General features: G+C 47.1%; 1 pseudogene; it reads right to left on the bottom strand.

Moving 5' to 3' along the window:
- Nucleotides 1-478: 478 nt before the first annotated feature.
- Nucleotides 479-3,792, bottom strand: LOC133911994 (deoxymugineic acid synthase 1-like; annotated as a pseudogene).
- Nucleotides 3,793-16,562: the final 12,770 nt, after the last annotated feature.

Raw genomic sequence — 16,562 nt, 5'->3', positions numbered from 1 at the left:
CTCTTGATTCAATAAATGATTCGCTTACTGTTTACGGTTCTACTATTTCCAAGTCGTTTGATTTTCTCTGAAGTACACGTCAACCTTTTATGATTAACTTCTCAAGAAATAAGAAACTAGTCATGAATGTTTTTTTGTGAAATAATTTAATTTTTAATAGAGCTTTATTAGAAAGCTAAGAGGATAATTTAAACTTCATGATAAATACTACTATGTCAAAGGAAAATAATTTCAAAGAACATGAGACGTACATGTTGAGAAAAGAGCCCTAGATGTACACATAGCTGGGCCTTCCAATTCCATAGGGTGCTGGACCAGGAAGCTACTCTTCGGCTTGCACTGACTGACCGGCATCAGTGCATCGCTGCAAAAGTGGGCATCGCCAACAAGAGGGTGGCCTTCCTTTTACAAAAGGAACCAAAAAACGCCTTTGCTCCTGGCCTGCCTTCTTCACGTGTACAGCTTTTACCGCACGGGCACGCCAGTCAGTGGGCAGCGCAAACCATTTCATCCAGTGCTGAATGCTCTGTAAAAAAAAACACTAGCGAGTCCAGAGAATATGCTCTCTGGACTCTCGCTAGGGACGTGTGTTGAGCTTTACCGTGGTTTATTCACATCTTTTTTCCCCTCAGTAACATATTCACAACATTGGCTCAGGTAAAAGAGTAACTTTACCAGTTAATACTTTGCAACAGAGTAATCAAGGTAAAATAATCACTAACCAGTTATGCTCATTTTTTTATTTATACAAAGAACTGTTTTTTAACGGGAAGTGGATTTACTCATGAACAATTGTACAGCAAAACTAACGAAAGGACCACGAAGATTGATCTCAGCACATAGTATGCACTATGCAGGCTCTGAAGCCAGAGTAGTAGTGCAGTACAGTAGTAATATTTTCCCCTAATAATCCAGGGAAAATGATGTTACCTTGACAAGATCGACAATGTTGTTTGACCAAGCTAGAAAGCAAATATTCCCTAGATGTCCCCCTACCAAGCATCTAGACGAGCTTGTGATGCTCGGCGATATAGTAGTACTGTAGTAGCTCCATAAAGCTGTGGTGGCGCAATGATGCCTTGCAAAGTTTCATTTTCTTTTCTCAAAAACTGATGCTTAATGGTTGCATCGACGTAAGCAGTGCAACACTGCTACATCTGGTCCTCCCTGCACCCTGTTGGCGAGCCAAAGCTAGGCCTGCGCCCTACGCGGCGGCTTTGCCAGGCACGGTTGCCGCGACGGCTAGATGTCAGTGAGGAGCTAGTCTGGTGGTTGGTTGGCCGGTCAGTTCCGACTCCCGTGAGGATCAGAAGCGATGGGTGATTGGGTGCTCGCACCGCACGCGGCAGCCGCAAGCATTGTGTGGAGACGCCGGAGAGGCGGGTCGGCAACGGGGGCGGCAAAGGAGCCGGTTTGTCGATGCGCCACGCCGCATGCACGCGCGCCCGCGTTTTTTGTGTGATTTGCTCGTTGGTTCGGTTGGTTTTGCGGCGTACCGTGCTCGGCGTTTCTACTGCGCGAGAATGTACGGCGTCACGCCCCCAGCATGTACTCGACTCTTGGGCGATCGGCACCCATGTAAATCAGTGGTCGTCACTCACTGCAAGTCTTTTACTTAACACATTGTAAATCCACCAGCATTGTTTTGGATGGGAGTCCATGTAAGAGTGTGAAATGGTAGTTGAACCAGCACCCCAGGCCAGGACGGTCGCATCGCATGCAGCAACAGGCGGGGCAGGACTGAACATTGCAAAGCGGGAATCGCCGACTCGATGGCCAATCTGCCATGCATGACATTGGCAGCGAACGTTGTATCTCGCCGTCCCAGAGCTCCTCGAGGGACTTGTATGGCCCGTGCTCGGAGATGAAGCGCCGGCCTTGGTTGATCTTCCGCTGGGGGATCGTGCTGATCCGTTGCCTCTCCTCCTCCGTCAGCTCCCAGTCCACGATGTCCAGGTTCTCCTTCATCCGCTCCTCGTCGAAGCTCTTCACGATCAGGCAGTCACCCTGCTCGTACACCCATCTCAGGCACACCTGTTGCATCAAAGATCAAATGCATCGGTTTCAGTGACCAGCTCATGCATTTCGTTCCGTAATTCAGTTAGTTTTGCAGGCAAGTAGCGAGGTTATGCGCCGTGAGTGCCTGTGCCACGGTTTTGCCCTTGGCCTTGGCGATCTCGTGCCGGACGCCGGAGTCCATCACCGAGTCGCTCCCCCAGTGCGTGCCCTTGGCTCCCAAGGGCGAGTAGGCGCATATCTGGATGCCCTTCTCCCTGCAGAACTCCCTCAGCTTCCTCTGCTGCCACACAGGGTTCACTTCAACCTGCGCGCGTCACAACCAAAAGACAAACATTTCAGTGATCACTTCTCGTGATCTCCAAAGAAAGGATGTTCTGGTTAATCACAAACGACTTAGGAACGCATGGAGGGCCTGATTGACGGCGGGAGGGATGGTGGCGAAGGAGAGCAGCGTCTCGAGCTTCTTGCAGGAGAAGTTGCAGAAGCCGATGGCCTTGGCGAGGCCCAGCCTGTGGTACTCCTCCATGGCCTCCCACACGGCCTGCATGTCGAACGGCTCGAAGTCCTCGGCCGTGAACTTCTCGGGCTTCATGCACACGGGCCAGTGGATCATGTACAGGTCCACGTACTCCATCTGGAGATTCCTGCATGCGCACATGGTCTCGCTCAGACTCAGACAGATCTTAATCAATCGATAACTCACTTGATAATTGATATTTGACAAAACCTCTATTTGAAACTATAGCTTGACTGATAGGTGTGCTGTGGACAATTGTTTTCTTTTATAAAAACAGAGTAAACATGTGAATCCACCGCTCGTGGTGAAATTCAAAAGTGCGGTACAGAACTTGACTTGCTTCCCTTTTTAATTTCGGTTTTCATATTTATCTCTTGAGTGTTTTTTTTGTTCTGCTTATTTATCAAACTTGTTCGGAATTGCTAATTGTCAAGTGCTTGTAATCCAGTTCTGCTTCTATATCAGTGTTGCGTGATCTGTGCTACAAAGGGGCTAAAAGGCGACTGAAAAACTATGTATTTTTAGTCAACTGAACTCGAAACACTCCCAATTTTTCTGCGTCGGATCTGCTTTGAGATTCTTTGATTTTAGTTGGGTCTACGCAAACATAAAAACATAGGATGGCACAAAAATTGAGTGATATAATTGGAGTTTTCAACACAATTACAACTTGGACTTCATTTTTCAATCTACCAAAACTTCCCTTTTTCCAAGGTCAAGAGATGCCATCGGTTTGGCTTTGAGGTGTTGGAAGTAAAACAATGGGTTTCCTTCCGAACTACGAGGAAGCCAGGAAGGAAGGGAAGCGTACCGGAGCGTCTGCCTGAGGGCGGGGAGCACCCTGTCGCGGTGCGCGTCGGCGCGCCAAACCTTGGAGGTGACGAAGAGCTCGTCGCGGGAGGCGTGGCCCCCGTCCGCACGGCCTCGGCGGCGGCCTCCCCATGGGCCCCTCCGTCGCGTAGTGCGCGGCCGTGTCGAAGTGGCGGTACCCGAGCTCGATGGCACGGAGCACCGCGCGGCGGAGGGGCTCCGGGCGCGGGCCCTCTGCACCGCCGTGCCCAGGCCGATGCGCAGCGGCAAGCAGCAGGCGGCTCCTCCGGTCGCGCCCATGGTCCCAACCCTTTCTTTCTCTCCCCAGTGCGGTGTGACTTGGTTGGTGCCGGACACCGCCGGCACGGCATATATACACCGCTGGGCGGCATGGCGCAGTTGACGGCACCAATCATGAGGGGCCCTGTTCACCTTGACCTAGTGAATAGTGACAAGCATGCGGGACCAGTACAAAAATGGTTTAGTTCCGAGGAAACGGGAGGCAAAGAACATGCCATCTTGTTCCGCTGTGCCGTGACTTGTGAGAGACCGGCCAAGCTCATGCCATCGTGCCCGTGGCCCCGCGCCGCATCAGCAAAGAACCATAGCCTTTTGTGACTTCAATATCTGAAGTCCTGAAAAAGAGAAGCGACAGTAATGTCGGTTTATCGGTTGCTGACTTTCCATGAGGCTCCAACTCAAGAAAAAATTGGGTGACACTACATCAGCTAGAAAAGTAGACTCATACAACGATGAACGGCATTTCGCCACTACATCGCACAATTAAAGCTTTCGTGCTGGTCGTTTTCTTGCCACAATTGCGCTTTGTGAACCGGCAACTGCGCCGAGCACGCAACGAGGTAAAGACTGGAAATATCGTTTCGTTCAACCGCTGCTAGCCATGAGACAGCAACTTTAGTGTACCGACGGAACAAGAAAACCAGATGAACCTGGCAGATCGCGACCATTGAAAGTTTGAAACATGCGAAAGTTGACTGGATGCTATCAAAATTCACCTCAATTGACAATTTGCTATCAACAAAGTTCATTTTCACTGTATACCACTACTAATTCAAAAAGCTTACACTCAATACCATTACTGTAAACTAGCTTGTCAGATACTATCAAAATTCTAATCCTGCTCTTGGTGGAACATAGCACAAAACGGAACCTTAAACCCACCCGTGAACCTTGAGCTCCAGACCTCACCATGGCTAAACCCTAGCCTCCAAATCGAGATGGGCCGCAACAAGAACAACGTGGGCTCCAAACCTCACTAGTCAATTCAGTGCTTGGATTCACTTAATGCTTGGATTCAAAATACCTCTGTCGGTGAATCAGGAACCGGGGGTCCCCGAATCCCGAGACCAGGCCAGCAATCCGCCACGTGGCGACATCCCGCGGAGTCTCCTCCGCGAGGTAAAAAAGATTAAGTCTTGGGAGAGGGCGCTCGGGGCCATAGTCAGTGGTCCCCGAGTACCCAAGTTCCCCGATGATCTGCGAAGTCTAAGTGCCGGGAAGAAAGTGCTCGGGGAGGTATACGGTGGCCCACGAGCACCCGAGTCCCCCGACGATCAGGAAAGCTAAGTACCGGGAGAAGTGTGCCCGGGGCCTCGAGCGGTGGCCCCCTGGGCACCCAAGTACCCCGAGGACCCACTGAAGGAAGTTCCGGGAGAGAGTGCTCGGGGCTACGTGCAGCGGCCCCCGAGCACTCGGTCCCTCGAAGGTTCGTACAAGCGTGCCCGGGAGAGAGTGCTCGGGGAGGTGAACAGTACCCCCGAGCATTCGGTTCCCCGAGGATCAAGAAAGGGCATTCTCGGTAGAGAGTGCTTGGGGAGGTGAACAGTGACCTCCGAGCACTCAGTTCCCTGACGACTCAGAGAGTCCCCTGACAGTGGCCACCGAGGGGCCCACTGATGAGGTGTCAGCCAGTCAAAGGCCCAAGGCCGCATTTAATGAGCGCGCGTGGCCTGTCACCCCCAACTGCTCCCGCCACGCTCGGTGTCAGTTCCTGCCACTTTCTGGCAGAAGGGCGTGGGGTCATTAAATGTACGGGTCCCATCCCGTGCCATCCGGCCCGTCTCGGGATAACGTCGTAAGGTCGAGGCGTTCCGTCTGCCGCGCTACTGTGGCAGGAGAACAAGACAGGACGGGCACACCGGGCTGCTCTGCGGCTGCCCGGTGGGCCCTCTCCACGGCATCCGTTGCCAGTGCATTTATGGTGACGGATGACCGGGCGTGGGGCGCATTTTTCACCCCCGGTCACTTTGCACATATGATGATGCCCTTTCCATTTATGGTATCTTGGAACTCGTGCCCCCCTCCCGTTCGGAGCACGCTACTGCCGGCGGGTATTTAAAGCAGCCGGCAGCACGGACAAAGACAAGTGTTTTTTGAAGCTTTGAAATCTCTGAGCAAGTTGAAGAAACTGAGAATAGGCTTTAAAGCAGCGAAGAGAAGAGAAGATCGAGAGCACCCAAAGCTAACAGATACATGCAGACCGAAGAACAAGGAGCCTCAGACTCTAAGATAGACAAACATTCTTGTAACCAGCAACATCCTTGAGGGATATTCTCATGGCATTTATAGTATCCATACAAGAGTAGGGTGTTACGCCTCCGTACGGTTGAACCTGTCTAAACACCAGCGTATTTACTTCGTTCCGCACTAGATCGTTCCACCCCACCGGCCATCGCATTCATACCCATTTATTTCTCCGGCGAACATATTCAGGATCATCTCCCCGGCCGAATCTCTAAAAAGGGATCCCTCAGTATCCCTGCGATAGGAGTTAACCTTCCGACAGCTGGCGCGCCAAGTAGGGGGGAAGCATCCCTGAATTTGTTTGTTTGTTTTCCTCTACAGAAAAAAAATGGCCGGTGGTCATCGTCTCCAGCGCTCCGGCTCCAGCTCCAGCGGGGACATGGAGCCCCTCGCTCAGGATGCCCCAGTCGCTGCTGCGTCCCAGCAGCAGCCGTGATCTGCACGCACGGCGTTCCCCTCTCAAGGGGACCAGGGCGCTGGGCCCAGCAGGGCCACCGCCGTCGCCGTCGCCGGTGCACCACCCAACCCCCAGCAGGTGGCCGAAACTCCTGCCGCCAGGTCCGCTTCTGGATAGCGCCGGGCGCCGCTCCGGCGTAGGCTCGCCTACGGCCTTAGTCCCGGGAGAGCGTTGCTTGCGGCGCACGCTCTCCTCAGGCATCATCCAGTCCAGGCGGCGGGGGAAACCCCGGAGGGCCGCTGGCTCCAGGAAGTTGCCGCCCTAGTCGGCACGGCCCACAGCCAGGTACTGGCCGAAAGTTCCCGCGCCACCTCCCAGCGTGGCGCCGCTAGGACCGGTCCATCGTCAGGTGGCGATCGCGCTGGCCGGGGGGCCTCCAGGCGGAGCGCTGCCCCCCTGGCCACTTCCGGAACCTAGGACCTCCGCTTACACCTCAACGAGCGGAGGGGCATCGAAGACGCGTGCGTCACTCTCAGGAGAGACTAGAACTTTGGAAAGGGAAAACACGTCTTCAGGAGGAAAACTTGTACTGACCAACACCTGCTTGAACAGTCTCCCTATGTATATTATGGGCTTCTACCTCCTCCATGTTGGAACCTATGGCAAGATGGACTCGATTCGTTCCAAATTTTTCTGGAGAGGGGCACAAGATAAATTCAAATATCATATGATATGGTGGGAGGCAGCCTAAAGACCAAAATACCAATGAGGTTTGGGTATCATAAATACACAGATCATGAATTAATGTTTAATGGCGAGATGGAATCGGAAAATCCTCAAAGATAGGGACTCATTCTGGTGCAGACTGTTAAGAGCAAAATGGATGAGAGATAAGGGTTTCTTTGGCTCTAAGAGCAAAGATTCCTCACAATTCTAGCAAGGGCTATACAAAGTTAAGCATTTGTTTCTTTGGGGGGCTATCTACACAGTGCATAATGGGAAAAGAACCAGATTTTGGACAGACATATGGATTCAAGGTACCATATAAAGATCCAATTCCCTGATCTATACAAAATGACCTAAGATACAACGGCCAATGTAGTTGATTGTTTTGAGGATGGTACCTTTAGCATCGACTTCAGAAGAGCTTTGACCTCCTCGGAATCTAGGAGAATGAGGAGTTGAAGACTCTGTTAAACTCGATTAATTTGGATGATCTGGACGATGAAGTCCACTAGGCTCTGGAGAAGTCCAGGAACTTCACCATGAAATCTCTTTACCGCTTTATTCTCGACAATGGGATAAGAAGTAAGATCAGTGGGGAATTTTGGAAATGCAAAATCCCGCATAATATAAAGATTTTCCTCTAACATATGTTCAATGATAGACTCCAAACTGCCACCACTCTAAAGAAGAGAGGTTGAAAGGACAATGAGTATTGTTTCCTATGTGGGGAAAAAATGTCGACCACATTTTCTTCCAATGTATTCTTGCTAACTTCACATGGAGTGTAATTAGAGAATGCTTTGACTGGTCTAAGCAACCCAAGACCCTAAACGACTTTGCTCCTGACCAGTTGACTCAAATTCTAAATCTACCCACAAATTTGTCTCTTCCTTTTTGCAGGTCTTAGTTAGGCAACTTGATGTGTTCGTAATAAGATAACGATTGAAAAAACCTTTCCCAACAAGCCAATTATTTCTCTACTCAAATGTCTCTCTTACTTGTAAAGTTAAAAAATCCTGCTCAAGGAGGATGATAGGGAGAACATTGATACAGCTCTAGAACAGATCGTGAAGTGGTGCAACAACTTACAGCTAAGTTCGATCTCCATCTCTGATGTCGTGGAGTTATAGCATGTTCTGGAGTGTTAACTTAGCTCGTGTAGTGTTATCTTAGCTATCAGTGTTGTATATGTAAATATTATTCCTTGCTTCCTTTGGAAACTTTCGTGGAAACCTGATAATTGTATATGTTATATTGCTTTTAATAGAAACGGAGTTTGTTGTCCTGTTTAAAAAAGGGACAACATGGGTGACGCGGGCAACGGCGGGGGACTCGGACTTCTGCGGATGGCAGAGGTGACACTGGCGGCGAGGGGGCTCACTGCGATGGCACTTGCGGCCAGGTGGAAAAAATGCTTCGATTCACTGAATGCTTGAATATATCTCATTTGTACAGTTACACACATGTGTAGTACTAGTTGTGAAAAGAGTTACTTAATGGGGAATTTTTGTACTGCAGACATGCCAAACTATCTAAAACTTTGCAACCTTGTCTGAAACTACTTATGTTCTTTACACAGAAATACCTTTGTGTTTTTTGCATTTCATTAACTTATATTATGCTTAACACTGTACTACTGTGCGAATAGTCCTGGCTATGGTTGTCATGATTGATGTTTATAGTATTTGATCAAACTATGTGCAAGCAGTTACAATTAAATCAAGATATAATATGAATGAAGTCTCCATTCTGGAATGGATTTTTTTTAAATGATAGTCCCCATGGTGTCAATAACTTTACTTTACCTGTGCTACTTGACTCCATTGTTGTATTATCATGCCTCGTTGATTAGAGGTCACGAATTTTTTTCACTGATTGGTGAAATTATCCGTATGCAGTCTTGAAAATGTATGTTCTAGTTAGCACCTTTGCTCTTATTTAATAGCAACTGTTGTGAGTGGGCGATTACCACTTTAAGATGGTCCTTGACAAGCCGAATGCACTTTAAGACATGTCATGTTTTTGTTCAGTTCTGTCATGTTTGAGGTGTGCATTCCGTTATTTTCTTCAATTTGTTCAGTTTCCTGCAGAAAATGTTGAGAAAATTGATATGTGCATACTGGTGGACATACACGAATGTTGGAGCTTTGCACACTGGTGGACAACAACATGATTGAGTTGACAACAAGTATTGGTGAACATGATTCAGTTTGGGCAGATGAGCAGATGAGCTCTTTTGGTTTGAGACTAAAATCTAGAGAACATGGTTCGACCAGCAAGCAGATGAAGCTTTGCCAAGCACAGTTCAGTTAGCTTGAATTATTCAATGGACATGTGGCTGATTAAGTTGAATTTTCAGTGGTATAGAGTGAAATTTCATAACACACAAAACATGGGTATAATAGACTTTTCATATGGTCAAACGGAGCAAAAACGAACATTATGCAATGGTGATGGTATGAAATGAAGAATATGACATTTTAGTGGTATAAAGTGAAAGCGAACTTTGTCGATGATAAATAATAAAAATGGGACAATCTTGATAGCATAAAGTTAATGGACCCTTAAAACATAAAGTGTGTATGTGCATTCATGGTCTCTCTCAGGAAAATAAATTGTATCAGCTTGCAAACAAAACATTGCCTAACTCTATGACGAAAGTCATTCAAACAGGTTTAAACATGGAGCCGTTGTCCCCTCCCAGGCGCTCTGGCGACTCCCTCCCACCCACCAAATCTTTGCCACATCCTACCTAGATCCGCCCCTCTCTGCTGCAGATCTGTTCTCCACCTCCCCCCTCTCCAAAATCTGCCAGGCTTTCGCCCGCATGTTTTGTTTCCTGTGCCTCCTCCGTGCCCAGTTCAGATATGTCTCACGTCCCTGCACCCAGCGACCCCCGCATCGTCTCAGCCGGCCAGATCCACCAGGTCCCTGTCGTCCTCCAGCGCCCGCACAGTGATGGGACCAGTTTTCAGCGTTCCTTTGCAGAAGTCATTAAGGTGGGGTCTTGCCTGGTACCAGCTACACCTTTCAATGCTCAGACCTCTGCCCCAACGACATCTTCACCCCTCGCCTCCAATAATGGTGCTGAGCTCACCATCGTAGATCAGCTACCACCGATCGAGGCACCTACATCTTCCAATGAGCATTTGATTGTCAATGCTGTCAGATCTCTTGCATCCCCGGCTTCTCTGGTAGGGAATCCAATCTTTACTCAGCTTCAACGGCTCACCCATACCCTGCCCACGCCTGGTATTCATGGTGGCGTGCTTCGAGCCTCAAGGTGTTGCAATCAACAGAGGGGTGAGTAGCTTCACTCTCCCTCCTTGGTCAGTGACAGTGCATGCAAGAAAGATCTCCCGTACATCGAATCCTCTTCAGAGGCAGAACGCACAGCTCAAGGAAGTGCAATTGTTGCTGCAAGCTGGAGCTTAGTGAAGCCAAGGTATTGGTGGAGAAAGGAGAACTCGCATTCAAGGCCTTCTCTTACCGGAAGCTTTGCAATAAAGACTGTGAATTGCCCCAAATCGGCCTTATACTTGAGAAGGCTGCAAGGGAGATGATTCAATTGTCTTGCTCCTGACCATTATGCCGCTTCCTACCGAGACCCAAAAAATGTTGGCTTTGCTTCCGCTTTGATCATCGCTCCAGTGACTGCAAACTGTGACCTCCAATTTTCCACCGCCACCCCACTGTCAGCCATTCCCTTCTCACAGAGCAAGGTCACCGCTTCCCGCCTCCTTCCACCAGCTATGCTTCTCTTGCTTCACCACCTCCCTCGTCCATCACTTCTGCGATGTCCAACTTTCCTAGAGACCTGGCGGCCAGGCCTTTGGAGGAATTCACAGTGGTGGCCGCCACAAGAAACATCGAGCGACGAAAAGACATGCTCCTCAACAGGGTAGCCGTCTGCTGGCTGGCGGGGACCTAGCCGGAGATGAAGCCATATGTACTTTCTGATACCTTGATGATAGTCTTCAGCGTCGCAATTCACGAATGTCAGCTGGTGAAGCATCATCCTGAAGATTTTCTCATCATCTTCGCCCACAGACGCATCAAAGATGAGATCGTCAGCTCTCACCACTTGCCTTATCGTGGTTGGGACTTCCGCTTTGCTATGTGGAGTGAAAGAAGATACACAGACTCCATCACCTGGAATTTCCATGTTCAGTTGCGCATCGAGGGCCTCCCAGCTCATGCTTGGTTTGAGGAGGTGGCAGCACTAGTGATTGGAAGAGGCTGCTCCTTGCATTACGTCGAGGAGCAGTCCAGAAGAAGGAAGCACCCAAGGACTTATGACTTGTGGGCCTGGTGCAACAATCCCAGCCTCATCCCTAAGGTGCTTTGGCTGACCATCACCGGTGTTGATCGAGAGTTGCCACCTACTTTCATTTTGCTGCCGCAAGTTGAAGTTCACCATGACAGGCCTTCTGATGTCAAAAGTGGACAATCCTACAGGCTTTTTGTTCACTTGAAAGTCATCCACAACTTGGCTTTCCTCTTCGACAACCCCCCAAACCCTCGCCACAGTAACAGGCATTGGGAGCGCATCCTAGATTGGTGTTATGGCTCTCCAGATGGTGGTGTGCAAGCTGATCACATCCCTCATCGCCCCTATCATAGTGGCGATGGCGGCCGTAGAGATCATGATGAGGACGCCAACGAAGATCGCCACTAGCGCAGCCCTCGCTATCACCGCAGCCGCTCCCTCTGGTCACGTCTCTCTCGTCCTTGCTGTGACGAGGGCAGCTCTGTGCAAGACAGGGTTGATCATGGTCGGTATGGCCGCCGTAGAGATGGAACTACGATCCTATTTTCAGCCTCACCTCCGAGAAGCTCGATCCATTGTCAGCAACTTAAGGTCCAGAAGAGACACTGGCGCAAGAAAGTTTCTTTCACGTCACCAATCGCCATGGTGTGGATGCTACATCGTTAGTTGTTTGCTCTGCAGCCCCACGGAGGTGACTCAACTCTGATTGACTTCCTCCCGAGACTGTCTCGGTGCTCTCTGCAACACCTTCTTCTTTTGATCCAATGTTGTTTGCATTGGTTTCCTTCTCTTCTAATGCAGGACTCAACAGTCAGCCATCTTGCCTACCCCTTGCAAACTGGCTTGCTCCTCATCTTGATGATCTTGTTCAGAGGGGGAAAAGTGCATTCATAAAGAAACGGTCGATTCATGATAACTTCCTTTATGTGCAAAACGTGATCAAAGAGCTGCACAAGAACTAGCACTCAACTTTTTTTTAATCAAACTTGACATCTTCAAAGCCTTCAACTCTATAAGTAACTTGCTTGATATGCTCCACCATCTCGGTTTTGGCTAAAGTGGAGAGATTGGATTTCCTTCGTTTTGGCCACCTCCTCACATGTTCTATTAAACGGAACACAGGGGAAACCTTTTAATCATGCTCGGGGCCTGAAGCAAGGGGATCCTATGTCGCCAATGCTTTTCATCCTTGCCATTGACCCGCTTTAGAAGATCATCTCGCGAGCCCTAGAACAAAACATCTTAAAGCCTCTTTTGCCAAGATCGCCAAAATTAAGATGTTCCTTGTATGCAGACGATGCTGCTATTTTTGCAAATCCCGGCAGAGAAGAGTTGCAAGCTTTACAGAAAATCCTCCATGCTTTTGGTGAGTGCACATGTCTAGTAACAAATCTATCCAAAACTGAAGTGTACCCAATCTGGTGCCAAGTTTTGCCGTTGCAGTCAATCCTTCAAGGCTTCTTTGGGAAGATTGGCACCTTTCCATGTAAATATATAGGATTTCCACTTCATACAAGAAGACTTCGCAAGGTTGATTTACAATCTCTCATTGACAAGATTAGCAACAAGCTCCCCAGTTGGCAAGGAAGGCTCTTCTCGCTGGCAGGCCCCGACCCCTAGTTAAGTCCATTCTCTCTAACCCAACAAATATTCCATCTAACCATTTTGCCCTTACAGAAATGGCTCCAAAAGAAGATTGACAAAATAAGGAGGAGTTTCCAATGGAGAGGGGAAGTTCTCGAAAAGGTGAAGGGAGGGCATTGTCTGGTTAATTGGCCGACAGTCAGAAAACCAAAATGCCTCGGCAGTTTGGGTTTGTTAGAGTTGGAAAAGTTTGCGAGGGCATTGAGGCTGTGATGGCTTTGGTTCAATTGGGAAGATCAATATCAGTCATGGAAGGATATGCTAGTACCATGCAATGAAAAAGACAAGGTGCTTTTCAACGCCTCGACCACAGTATAAGTGGGGAATGGGGAGAAGGCCACCTTCCGGTACTCTAGTTGGCTAATGGAACTGCCCCTCGTAATATTGCACCCCTTATTTTTGATAAATCCTTGAGAAAAAAATTTCAATGTCAAATTTAGACTTACCGATCAAAGATGGATGAGATATGTTCAAATGTTGGAATTAAGCAGCCAAGAGCGTGTCCAGCTTGCAGGCTTAGGCACCTCCTCCCACGGTTTCTGCTTGGCCTCTCGAATGCTCAACCTCCTCTCTCTCTCTCTCTCTCTCTCTCTCTCTCTCTCTCTCTCTCTCTCTCTCTCTCTAATGCCTCTCTGCGGTGGCAAGGATTAATGATCAGATGACTCCGAACTTGATCGTGGAGCACGTCGGTGGTGAGGTGAGTCATCAGAACCCTAGAGTACTACTTTTGGGCAGAGTTTGGACTGTGATCATCTAGGGATTAGTGTTCGATGGCATAGGGTTTATTGTCTCTGTAGGTCGATTATGTTGCACACTAGTGAAATTTGTTGTCGAGGGATGATTTATTTGCCTTTTATACGAGGAAAGATTGATTTTTTGGTAGTTTGAGGCCACGTCCACGTGTGAATTGAATGTGTACGACATGCAGCCAAATTCAGCGTTCTAATTTGCTCTGCTAATTGTGCAAAAGAGAATGATCAATCTACTCAGCTCAGCTCATGGTTATTCCTTTTATTTTTGATTTACAGGTGGGATGGACAACCTCAAATTTCTGTCAGACTGATTTTATTTCGGTAGGGAGTTTATGCATTATGACAATTCTGCTACATATGTTAGAGGAGATGAAGTTATGTTCTATATTGAGAGGGATAAGGTGTCACTTCCTAAGATTGTTGGGCATTTGAAGGATCACATGAATATCACTGATAAGGATGGGGGCAATGGTACACCATACTTTGATTCAAGTGACGAGGCATCTTATGATGATGAAGAGGACCCTGATACCTGCGCTACAAGAAGGAAGAGTAGATTTCCAAGGTATGATGACAAAGCTCCAATACCTATCTTCTCTGTTGACATGACTTTCAGGGGTAGAGAACAACTTAAAGAAGCAGTGGTCAAGTATGGGCTTGTGATGAAGAGACACATAGCATTTCCTAGGGATGAAAAGAAGAAGATCAGAGCCAAGTGTTCCTGGTATGGATGCCCCTGGTTGATATATGCATCTTACGCAAGTAGATGTGATTGGTTCTAGGTCCAGACATACATTCCTCAACACATGTGTCCTCAAAGAAGAGACAGCAAGCTTGTAATTGCTAGAAGGATTGCTGACAAATATGAGTCCTTGATAAAGGCCAACCCTTCTTAGAAGCTCCAGGACATCCAGGAGATAGTTTTCCTTCAAATGGGAGCTAATGTCACACTTTCAAAGGTCAAGAGAGCCAAATATATTGTAATGCAAAGTGTTTATGCAACTGCCAAAGAAGAGTACCCCAAGGTGTTTGATTACTAGCTGGAGATACTCAGAAGCAATCCTAGAAGCATAGTGGATGTATGTTTAGACCCGGACACCACCCAACATGTATTCCAAAGGATTTACATTTGTTTTGATGCATGTAAGAAGAGGTTTTTAGCTGGATGCAAAAAGGTTGTAGGGCTTGATAGTTGCTTATAAAAATGGGCTTGCAATGGGAAGTTGTTGTGTGCACTAAGTATGGATGCTAACAACCAGATGTATCATATTGCTTGCGCTGTGGTGGAGAAGGAAACATCAGATTCTTGGTACAGATTCATAGGGTTTCTGCAAAAGGACTTGAATGCTGCAAGGAATGGAGAAGATTAGGTTTTCATCTCTGACCAACAAAAGGTATGTTTGCTACCTATTTCCTTTGTCTTTAGTAAATCACATGATATTGCTAGTACTAATAATTACATAATATGTAAATGATACGGACTTCTGAATGCAATGGAACTGTTGCTATCACAAACTAAACATAGGATGTGTACAAGGCATAGAGACCAAAATGGCATGGAAGAATTTACTCCAATATATTGAAGAAGCTGCATAAATACATTGATGAATCTGGTAAGTGCTTGACAATATGGAATGAGAAGGATGGATTTGAGGTGAAGAATGAAAACAAGAGGTACAAGGTAGATGCAGCGGAAAGAACATGCTCTTGTAGGTATTGGCAACTTTCTGGCATCCCTTGTTGCCATGCCATTTATGTCCTATATATCATGTCAAGGGACTCATAAGACTACATAGCTGATTGTTACACAATTAAGTACTATAAGACTTATGAACACTGCATGTTGCCAATAAAGGGTATAACAAGTTGGCCAACATCTGATCATCTAAGACCATCCCCACCTGGATATGTGAAGATGCCAGGAAGGCTAAGAAAAGAGAGAAAAAGATATCCTTCTGAACTAAGAAAAGGAACCAAGTCTTCCAAAATTGGTACTAAGATGAGACAGACTTTGTAGAAGTGACAAGCACAATGCAAGAAAATACCCAAAGAATCCAGATAAAGGTAATAAAAACATCATGAGAAAAAGGAAGTAGCCTGAAGCATAAATTATTGTTGCAAAGAATTCAAAAGTAAGTATGTACTTCATATTATTATTATTTTCATTTACCATATTCATTTACTAACATTAATATATGATGATAGGTTCAAAAGAAGAAAAAAAAAGAACAAGTACAAGATGGGTGCCTTCAAGTCAAGAGCAGTTAGGTTCTACCATAATCTTCCAAGTAAGTTTGTCGATGTGTTTAAATCAATTATGTAACAATCAGTTGTGTTATGCTACTATGACTTACAATTATGCATCATCTCTTCCTTAGACTGGAGAGCAATCTTAGAGCTTGTTTGGTAAAACTCTCAGAGCAGTTTCCTAACTAAAATCAAGAGGAGCTCTGCCAAACAGTAGTGTTCAGCTTTTATCTCTTTGAGTGAAATCCATGTGAGTGATTGTCTGAAATGAACTAGAAGCTGGGGAGCTGAAAAAAACAGCTTTTACTTATTCACTTTCCGTACAGAATCACTTCCTCCATAAAGTTTATTCTAGAGAATTACTTTCAGTCACAGAATCACTCTTCGCAGAGAATTTGAATCAGAAAGAGCTCTAACAAACAGGCCCTTACAATCACACCAACTGAAATGAAGACCCGAAGATGGGTTGAAGTGTAGATACACAAAAAAGTGAATTGCTTTTGAGTAGATGAGCAGAAGTATATAGGATGTGTTAATGGGAAACTACAACATACTCTCCATTTTGTCTAGTTTACCTTTTTGAATGCTTTTGAAAAGATGGTGGAATGCTTTTGCATAATTTTTTATGTGCTGGTG

Source organism: Phragmites australis, chromosome 3, assembly GCF_958298935.1.
Source record: "Phragmites australis chromosome 3, lpPhrAust1.1, whole genome shotgun sequence".
Taxonomy (NCBI): domain Eukaryota; kingdom Viridiplantae; phylum Streptophyta; class Magnoliopsida; order Poales; family Poaceae; genus Phragmites; species Phragmites australis.
This window is presented reverse-complemented; position numbering and strand designations above follow the sequence as displayed.